This window comes from Musca autumnalis, unplaced genomic scaffold, assembly GCF_047663935.1.
Source record: "Musca autumnalis isolate F117 unplaced genomic scaffold, ASM4766393v1 scaffold_1, whole genome shotgun sequence".
NCBI classification, from domain to species: domain Eukaryota; kingdom Metazoa; phylum Arthropoda; class Insecta; order Diptera; family Muscidae; genus Musca; species Musca autumnalis.
This window is the reverse complement of record NW_027411644.1, coordinates 257,512,257-257,522,125: the sequence shown is the minus strand read 5'-3', so window position 1 is coordinate 257,522,125 and position 9,869 is coordinate 257,512,257.

Below are 9,869 nucleotides of genomic sequence, written 5' to 3'. Positions count from 1 at the left end.
CAAACTGATGGCTTTGGAACTGGCACATCCTCCTGTAGAGACCAGCAAGGTAATCTGGTAACTGATACAGATAGTGTGCTAAGGATATGGAAAGAGCATTTTTCCAAACTGTTGGTATCCAATAGTAGCGGAGTCGACGAAGATACCACAGATTCAATCCAAGAAGACGGTATTGAATGTATACCACCCGGCCAAGATGAGGTAAAGACAGCAATAAACCGGCTGAAGAATAATAAGGCAGCAGTAGCTGATGGCCTACCAGCCGAGCTGTTTAAAACCGGAGGCAACACGCTGATAAGGTGTATGCATCAGCTAGTTAGCTCCATCTGGCAGGAAGAGCGCGTACCCGACGATTGGAACCTGAGCATTCTGTGTCCCGTCCATAAGAAAGGAGATAAGACTTTATGCTCCAACCACAGGGGCATAAGTCTTCTCCCTATCGCATACAAGATAGTGTCAGGGATATTGTGCGAACGACTAAAGCCAATGGTCAACGAAATAATTGGACCATACCAATGCGGCTTTAGACCTGGCGAGTCCACCATTGACCAGATAATTACCCTGCGCCAAATCCTGGAGAAGACCCAAGAGATGCAGATCGACACCTACCACCTTTTTGTCGATTATAAAGCAGCCTTCGACAGCCCGCTACGTTCAAAGGTATTCCAAGCAATGTCTGAATTTGGTATCCCCGCAAAGCTCATTCGGCTTTGTAAAATGACTCTAACTGACACAAGATCTTCAGTTGAAATAGGAAAGAACCTCTCCGAGGAGTTTTGTACCAAAAGAGGTTTCAGGCAAGGAGACAGCCTTTCGTGTGACCTTTTCAACATCCTGCTAGAAAAGGTTATACGAGAGGCAAACGTCAAAAAAAGTGGCACAATCTACAGCAATAGCCACATGTTACTTGCTTATGCTGATGATATAGACATCATGGGACGATCAGTAAAAGAAGTAACCGATACCTTTATGAAGGTCGAAGAAGAATCTGCTAAAGTGGGTTTGGCGGTAAACGGCGAGAAGACCAAGCTGATGGTGTCGACGCGCAATGCGTCCGTTGAGATCGGACCAACTGTTGAAGTTGGTTCCTATAATTTTGAGGTAGTAAAAGACTTTGTATACCTCGGCACCGCCGTAAACACAACAAACGACATCAGTTGTGAAATAAAAAGAAGAATTGTATTGGCCAACAGATGCTACTATGGCTTAAGTAAGCACTTTAAAAACAAAGCCACAACTCGTCAAACAAAAATAACGCTTTACAAAACACTGATACTACCCGTGCTAATGTATGGTTCCGAAGCCTGGGTACTTGCGCAAGCAGATAAGGCAGTGCTTGGCGTGTTTGAGAGAAAAAATCTTCGAAAGATCTACGGACCGATCTGCGTTGACGGTGAATATCGAAGTCGTATGAACCACGAGCTGTATCTGCTATACAATGACATCAATATAGTTAAACGTATCGAGATGCAGCGATTGCGTTGGCTAGGCCATATAATAAGAATGAGCGATGATGAACCCGCTAAAAAGGCGTATAAATTCGAGCCACATGGCGGTGCACGCAGAATTGGCAGGCCAAAGAATAGATGGCGCAAACAAGTGGATGATGAGATGACAAGGCGCGGTATTCCAGAGTGCGAAGCAACAAATAGATAGAATTGGAGATCTTTTCTCAGTTCGGTCTATGGAACAAATGTTCTGTAATGGGCTAAGTAAGTAAGTAAGTAAGTAAAGTCTGTGCGGACAACCCCGCTTCAATTCAGGTCCTGAGGCAAAAATCTCGCGTGCCATTCGTAAGTTACCAGTCGAAATGTTCGAACGATTTAGCGAAAATTGGAATCTACGGACATGCGGTCTAAGACGTAGACGCGCCAACATGTGATGGACATAAACATAAAAATAAATGCCAAAGCATGTTCTTTCAAATGATAATAAACATTTCCAATTCAATTAGAGTTTTCTGTGTTATTTTCTTGAATAAAGTTAGGAACCTCTAGTTGGATCACCATATATTAGGAGATCCAAAGTTTGGACCAAATTGGTTGCTTCGTTCAAGACAAACATTCGTATCACTTTAATTATTATACCCTCAGCATTTATGCTAACGAGGGTATATGGTAATGTTCAAAAATGTTTAACAATCGTTGAAGTTGAGGTTCACCATTTAATAAGTCGCGAACTGTCAATACATTTTATACAATATGAATATATTTATGTTAATTGAAGTGTTTTAGCCGGGTTCGCATAAAATGAATCATAACAAATAATTTATGTGGAAGCTGTGTTGGTGGTAATATTAAAAAATGGGTAAAATGTGTTGAAGTTTACACCTTTTTTTTGTTCTTTCTTGATTTCTGGTCAAACCACGGAAAATTCAGACATGAGCTCAAAGAAAGAATTGAAGAATACCCTTTGGGCAACATGGTTCTAATGTATGACTTTTTGATATATACACTGCATCCCCCTAACATCGATGCTGACATTTTGAAGTTTTGAAATCTGGGTTTTTTGAAATTTTCTTATAATTGGAGGGCCCAACCAGATAATTACACAAACTATTTATTGCATTGTAGAACTCGTGATTCCACGTCGTTTGATGTATATCTCATGAGTGTGCTTCATACAGCTCCCTACTAATAGGAGTCCAAAGTCGAAATTTTGGTGCGTAAATTTTCTTTAAACACTTATTTTTTTACTTCAAAATTTACAATTGTGACTCAGGTACCCTTGAACCCCGCGTGATTTTAGTTTTTTTACGCGCCGGATCTAATGAACCCTTCCGCTTTCAAATCCATCCACTAAAACGGCGGATATAGATACCTTGAAAGTAGGAAATTCTGCCAAATTATATTTTGATGATTCCGCGCATTGAACCGCGATTTTCTTTGGTTATTTTTACATAAATGGAATCCTTTATAAGCGATTATATTATTTTCCAAAACCGTGTGGCATAAATTACCGAGATTCTGGAGTAATATTCGTATTTCGCATAAAATAGAATTTGGTAGCACATCCGCGGTTCTTGAGGAATTTGTTTAAAATTTTGTATAATGACGTATTTTTTATAGGCGGTCACTGAAATCGGATGCGCCTTCTAATCTTATGTACATCGAGCAATTTGTACACACATAAAGGTTTTTTGAACAGTAAGATGCAGCTGACGGCACACTTTGGCCGCTGAATGAAAAGTGGTAAAATCGCTACATATTGATAGAGATGCACTCGCTGTATCTGAAAAGCGCATGCGCCTTAACTGATTTTAACGAATTCGCGAATTATACGTTTTTTAACCTTTATGTTTTTTCTTTGGTTGTAATTTCAATATTACTTTCTATTTCATAATCCTATTGTTTATCAATGTAATCAAATACACTTTCGGGTTTGTCAGCGCATTTTCCCTGAAGAAGTTTCAGCGAAGTCCGTCAGTCCTTGCATCGAAATTTATCGAAATAGTAGAATAACTCCTAAAAGTATTTTTCTATTTTTCGTATTAAACAAAAAAATATATTTTTGAAATAATATTCCAACAATAAGTTTTCGTATTTTGTTGTTGCTGTAATATGGCAGTTATAAATCCTATTTTTCTACGCGTTGTCTAGAATCTGTACGTATTTTTAATTAATTTTTTTCGAGTTTTATTTGGACTCTAAATTAGAATAAATTGAATTTACTCCAAGATTTTTTCAGTATTTCTTGATTTTACGCGAAAATAGAAATACATTTAGTAAATATTTAGATATCTACGGATAGATATTAAATACTGTTAACGCTTTATATATACATTTTCTTATTACAGCAAAAATGATATTTTTAAATATTTGTTCTTTATAAGGGAATAAAACCCCCCATAACTTTGGAGCGCAACCACGACTTTTTTTCTTAATCTATGTTCCAAAAATTGCGGATGTGCTCGCGAAAATTTTTTTAACATTTCTTCCAATGGAATTGCAAAAGAAATTTGAAATTTACCATATACCCTCCTTAGCCTAAAGACTGAGGGTATAAAAACACAAAAATCCTATGGGGGAACCCAGACGAGGACAAAACAAATCGACTGCTTTTACTAAGTAAAACAGACATTAGTAGACTGACGGGTATTCTTACAGGACACCTTGGTCTACAAGCGCACCTGCACAAAATAGGTTGTGCAGAAAGCAGTGAATGCAGGGCATGCAGAGAGGACTACGAAACGTCGGAACACTATCTAAATTTTTTCCTCAATAATTATGTATTGGGGCGTTTCAGATATTGTGGCCCTTTCGGGCGTATGCACTAAAGCTTGCAAGTGATGCGGAGGAGGTACCTGAAGGAATAGATCGACATACAGTACCTTGCAAAATAATAGCAGTGTGGAATTGCTATATACGATAATTATTCTGATATAAATCCTTAAAGCAATTTAATTGTCTGCATCAGGCGAATGCCTATAATGTGTCAGACCTCACGGGCTAAAATATTTTACATAAATATGAAACTTATGAGGGTTGGCGTTTTTTTATATTTGGAATGACAACTTTTATTTAGTTTTTCAAAATAGTCAGGCTTAATCCCATAGTCGTTGTTTTAATATTTTATTAAAACAACTTTAATTTATTTGTGGGAAAAAATTGGCGATGTTTACCAAGGGGTAAGGCAGGGAAGACTATAGTTTCAGATCTCGACACAGATCTTCATCAGTTCCTCTGTTTCTTGTTTTTCAACAAGAAACTTTTTATAACCAAGTGTCAATTGCTCCCTCAAATGGTTCTGTTCGAGAATTTCTTTGGCACTACCTAAGTTACAAGTGAAGTTGCTCGAGTTTAGGTAGTGCCAAAGAAATTCTCGGTCAGAGCGTTTTTTTTGGACACTTGTCTATTTAAGCAAGCAATCGAAACAAGGGAACTGATGAAAATCTGTGGCGAGATCTGAAACTATAGTCTTCCCTGCCTTACCCCTTGGTAAACGTCACCAATTTTTTCCCACTAATAAATTAAAGTTGTTTTAATAAAATATTAAAACAGCGACTATGGGATTAAGCCTGACTTTTTTGAAAATCAAAATATGTAGAAGTCGTCATCCCAAATAAAAAATGACAACCCTCCTAAGGTAATTTTTTGAACTTTGCTAGTATTTTATATATTGTATTTCAAACGTTTTTAGCTAAAAAAAAATAGGTAAAAAAACTTTTTAAGTTAAACGGTTTTATGTTAAACATACATTGCAATGTTTAAGATAAATGTACTAAAAACCAAAAAATAATTAAATAGATACAGTCGTGGGAATTATAAACATATGCATAGACTAGACTAAAATAAAACCGTGGGGCACGTCAGTTGTCTACAATCGTTGATTAAAATGTTTGTTTTGTAACGTTACACTATAATTAGGCAGTTGTTCAACCGACAACGATGGACGTGTGATAAGTAGGGCTAGAATGTGGAAACAAGCTAGCAAGCTCGATTATAAGCGAGTTTTAGGGTTTCATAGTGGTGAGCGAGTAGTACTTTGTCGATTAAAGACAAACTACGAGCAGTGAAACGATTCCTCGCCAGCCAGCAGTGTTAATGTCCAACGATAAACTAGTTGAAACATCTCTTTTATTTACATGGAGTGTATAACTATTGGAATTTCCATGAGCAAGAAAATAGTAAGTAATTTCCTCACCGTCTGCGGGCCAACTGCCTAACGACGAATTAAACGATTCTTCTATCGCACATTAAGTCAATAATTTGTAGACAATTGACGTGCCCCACGGTTTTATTTTATATGTTTATGTTTATAATTCCCACGACTGTATCTATTTTATTATTTTTTGGTTTGCAATGTATGTTTAACATAAAACCGTTTAACTTAAAAAAGTTTTTTTAACTATTTTTATTTTCTAGTTTTTAGTTTTTATTTCGCATTCTGTTTAATTCATTTAGTGCTTTAGTTTATTGCAGTCCAACTCCTCTATACGTAGTCCCTGCAAAGATCTTACTCTACTAAGAGCCACGTAGGCTTGACCTTCTTCAAACAGTTCCGCACCTAAGTATACGACTGCGTGATGAACAGTGCTGCCCTGCATTTTATGTATTGTAGAAGCCCATGATAGTATCAAAACCAACACACATCTGTGTGTATCGCTCCCGTTGTTTTGTTAACCTGGCTTCATATTCTTCAGGCGTTTCTGACGCTATCATCTGTGTGTATCGCTCACGTTGCTTTGTTAACCTGGCTTCATATTCTTCAGGCGTTTCTGACGCCGTCATTTGTGTATATCGCTGACGTTGCTGTTTTAACCTGGCCTCATATTGCTCAGGTGTTTTTGACGCTAATTGTTCCCGTCGTTTCTGTAATCGACTATTTCTATTAACTTCACTTTCTTTAGCTAGTTTTGTTTTATACTTTTCTTTCGCTTTTTGAAGCCTTCGTTTACGTTGTGTTGCAGTTTCTGTTTTATTTGTGTTTGTATTTTTTATATATTTTACCATTTTGTTCCCACGAGTAATGGACATTTAAACGGTCGACCCCCCAGAGGTCCAATAAAGGGGCAAGGCTATGTACAACAAGATGCGCCTGAGTCTTGAGGGGAAAACGCTAACGACATATCATTTTTATCCACCCTAATGCCATACAGTTCTCGGCGCGTTTTAACCTTTCACCTTAACTTGGGTGGTGTACCGCTAACGACGTATCATTTTTAGCCACCCTAACTCCACACAGTCCTCAATACGATAAAAAATCTTGACTTGGGTGGTGGATTCAGGCTGGATTAATCAGATACCTAAATTACAGATTCAATTTCTAAATTTAAATCTTAATTATACGCCATTTAGTGGCTGCGCCCATCTTAAATATTGAGGTTGTATAGTGCACTGTATTCTTCTTGTCAAGCCCTTTTATTTGATACCTATATTGGTGGGATTGATAAAAAATTGTTATCAGCCATTTGGTAGCGGCGGCCATCTTAGATTTCAATTTTGCATAGTAAATTGTATTCTACTTGTTGAGACCTTTCAATTGATACCCATGTTGATGCGATTGATAAAACCTAAGTTATCCGCCATTTTGTAGAGGCCGCCAGCTTGGATTTTAATTTTGTATAGTACATTGTATTCTACTGGTTGAGCACTTTAATTTGATACCCATATTGATGGGATTGATAAAACCTACGTTATCCGCCATTTTGTAGCGGCCTTGGATTTAAATTTTTTATAGTATATTGTATTCTGCTTGTTGAGCCCTTTCATTTGATACCCATATTGATGGGATTGATAAAACCTACGTTGTCCGCCATTTTGTAGCGGCGGCCATCTTGAATTTATAATGATAATAAAAAAGTATCAGTCGGCTTTGCCGACAGAGGTATACCCTCAGCATGTGTATATTGAAACAATTTTTTCCAAAAATAGGTGTGTATTGAGGGGGTTTTAAAAAATTTGGGCGTTTGAACCGACAAAAATGTTGATTAGGATTAAAGATCAAAAGTTTTGCGGAGGAGATACTAAAAGGAATGGATCGACATTGACCGTTATGGAAGTGGATCTCCAGCCACAACATATGGTGTCATAGGGGGTTTTCACACTCTTCGGGCTGTTTGATCAAGAAGTATGGACTTCCCCCTAAAAAAACGTTTAATATCGTAATTGAGGCAGCGAATGCAAGTTGCTTCAACAAAAATCAAAGTGATTCGATATCAGGTCTTAAAGTGAACTTATCGGAAAATTTTGTGTGGGAGGTACCGGGTGGAGTGGACAAATATAGTCCATATTTGAACCTGATCTATATCTGGTAGATATATTAGGATGTGTAAAGTATAGACCAATTCGGCCACTCCCTTCAAGAGTTACCGTAGGAACAATTTTTCCGAACATTTTTGAACTTTTGTGGGGAAGGTACCCGAAGGAGTGGACCGATATGGCTTATCTTCAAACTTAAACTATGTTTGGACAAACTATTACTAAGGCCATATTTTGGACCGAATCGGCAGATCCGTTCGAGAGTTATCTTGCGCTCCAACCACCTCACACTGTGTCATAGGGGTTTTTCTGCAACTTTCATGCTATTTTCTCAGGAAGTATGGACTTGCCCCTGATGAAGCTTGTACCGTCGTATGTAGGGCAGTGAATACAAGTTGTTAAAACAAAAATCAAAGCGATTCGAGAGATGGCCCTAAACTGAACTTTTCCGAAATTTTGTGTGGGTGGTACCCGAAGGAGGGGACCTATTGAGACCATATTGGAACCTCATATTACTCTGGTAGAAAGTTTACGCTATACATAGTATGGACCAAATCGGTCACTCCCTTCAAGAGTTATCGTGCGCACAAACTTTCCGAACATTTTCGAACTTTTGTGGGGGAGGTATCGGAAGGAGTGGACCGATGTAGCTCATCTTCGAACTTGAACTAAGTTTGGGCAAAATATTACGAAAGCCAAAATTTGAACCGAATCGGTTCATCCGTTAGAGAGTTATCGTGCGCTCCAGCCAGCAGGACAGACAGACAGACGGACAGACAGACGGACGGACATGGCTAGATCGACTCCAAATTGTCTGAAACACATTTCGTCCAAACATACTTGGGGTCTAAAACCATTATTTCGATGAGGCACATTTTCATCGTATCAAAGTGTATATACCCTCCTTAGCCTAAAGGCTGAGGGTATAAAGAATAAACATAATTGTATTGTCACCAAAATCCAAAATCCACAGGAAGAGGGTGAAATTTGAATTACTAAATTTGACCCAAGAATAAATAATAAACAAGTGAGAAAAGGCTATAGTCGGTACGGGGCCGACTATGTGATACCCTACACCACTACCCCTGTGCATAATCTTTTCATTCGAAAACATTTCTTTTACGGATATACGAAAGTTTTCACCTATCTGGCTTTTATACCAAATGACTTAAGGCGAACTGAACTAAAATAATTAATATTTAGTTTTATATTTGACTACTCTCGGCATCACCAACATCAATAGGCTTCTATATCTGTGAGAAAATTTCGTGATGATCCGATCAAAATTCCGACCTGTAGTGTGATTGCAGAAAAGGTGGACAAAATGGATGTATTACCGATATTGCGATATCTCTATTATTTGACCACCTACGACAACCTACGTTACATCTACTTTCTACTTTCATTGCCAAGTTTAGCTTTTTATATACCCCTTATAGACGCTGAGATATTTGCTTTGGAATAAAATGTAGACTTTTTCTCCAAATAACTTGTTTGCTCATTCCGACCCCTAATTATTATCCGACCATCACCAAAACCAATAGGCTTCTTCCCCTCCGGGACCCCCATCAACACACAAAATTTCGTGACGATCCGATCAAAATTGCGACCTGTAGCGTGATTTCCAAAAAATGGAAAAATGGGATGTATTACCGACTATGGCGATATCTCCGTTATTTGGTCACCTACGCCAACTTGGTTGCATTATTGTAAAGTTGGGATCTTCTATTTTTTATAGTCAGACTTTGCTTTTGGAAAGACCCCAACCAAAGCTGTGATATCCGTCATTATAATTAAAATCGCAATAATGAAAATTTGGGTTTTATTTGCGACTTTTGTAATATCTTCGTTGTTTGATCACCTACAAGAACTTACTTTACATCATTAGAAAGGTGATATTTTCTACCTTTATTGTCAGGTCTTGCTTTTGGTATATCCCATATAGAAGCTGAAATATTCGCTTTGGAAAAAAACGTTGTCTTTTGCCCATTCCGACCCCTGAATATTATCCCACCACCACCAAAATCAATAGGCTTCTTCCCATCCAGGACCCTCATCAACACCCAAAATTTCGTGACGATCCGATCAAAATTGCGACCTGCAGCGTGATTACAAGGTTTAGATGGACAGACGGACGGACACACATAGCCAGATCGACTCAGCTCGTCG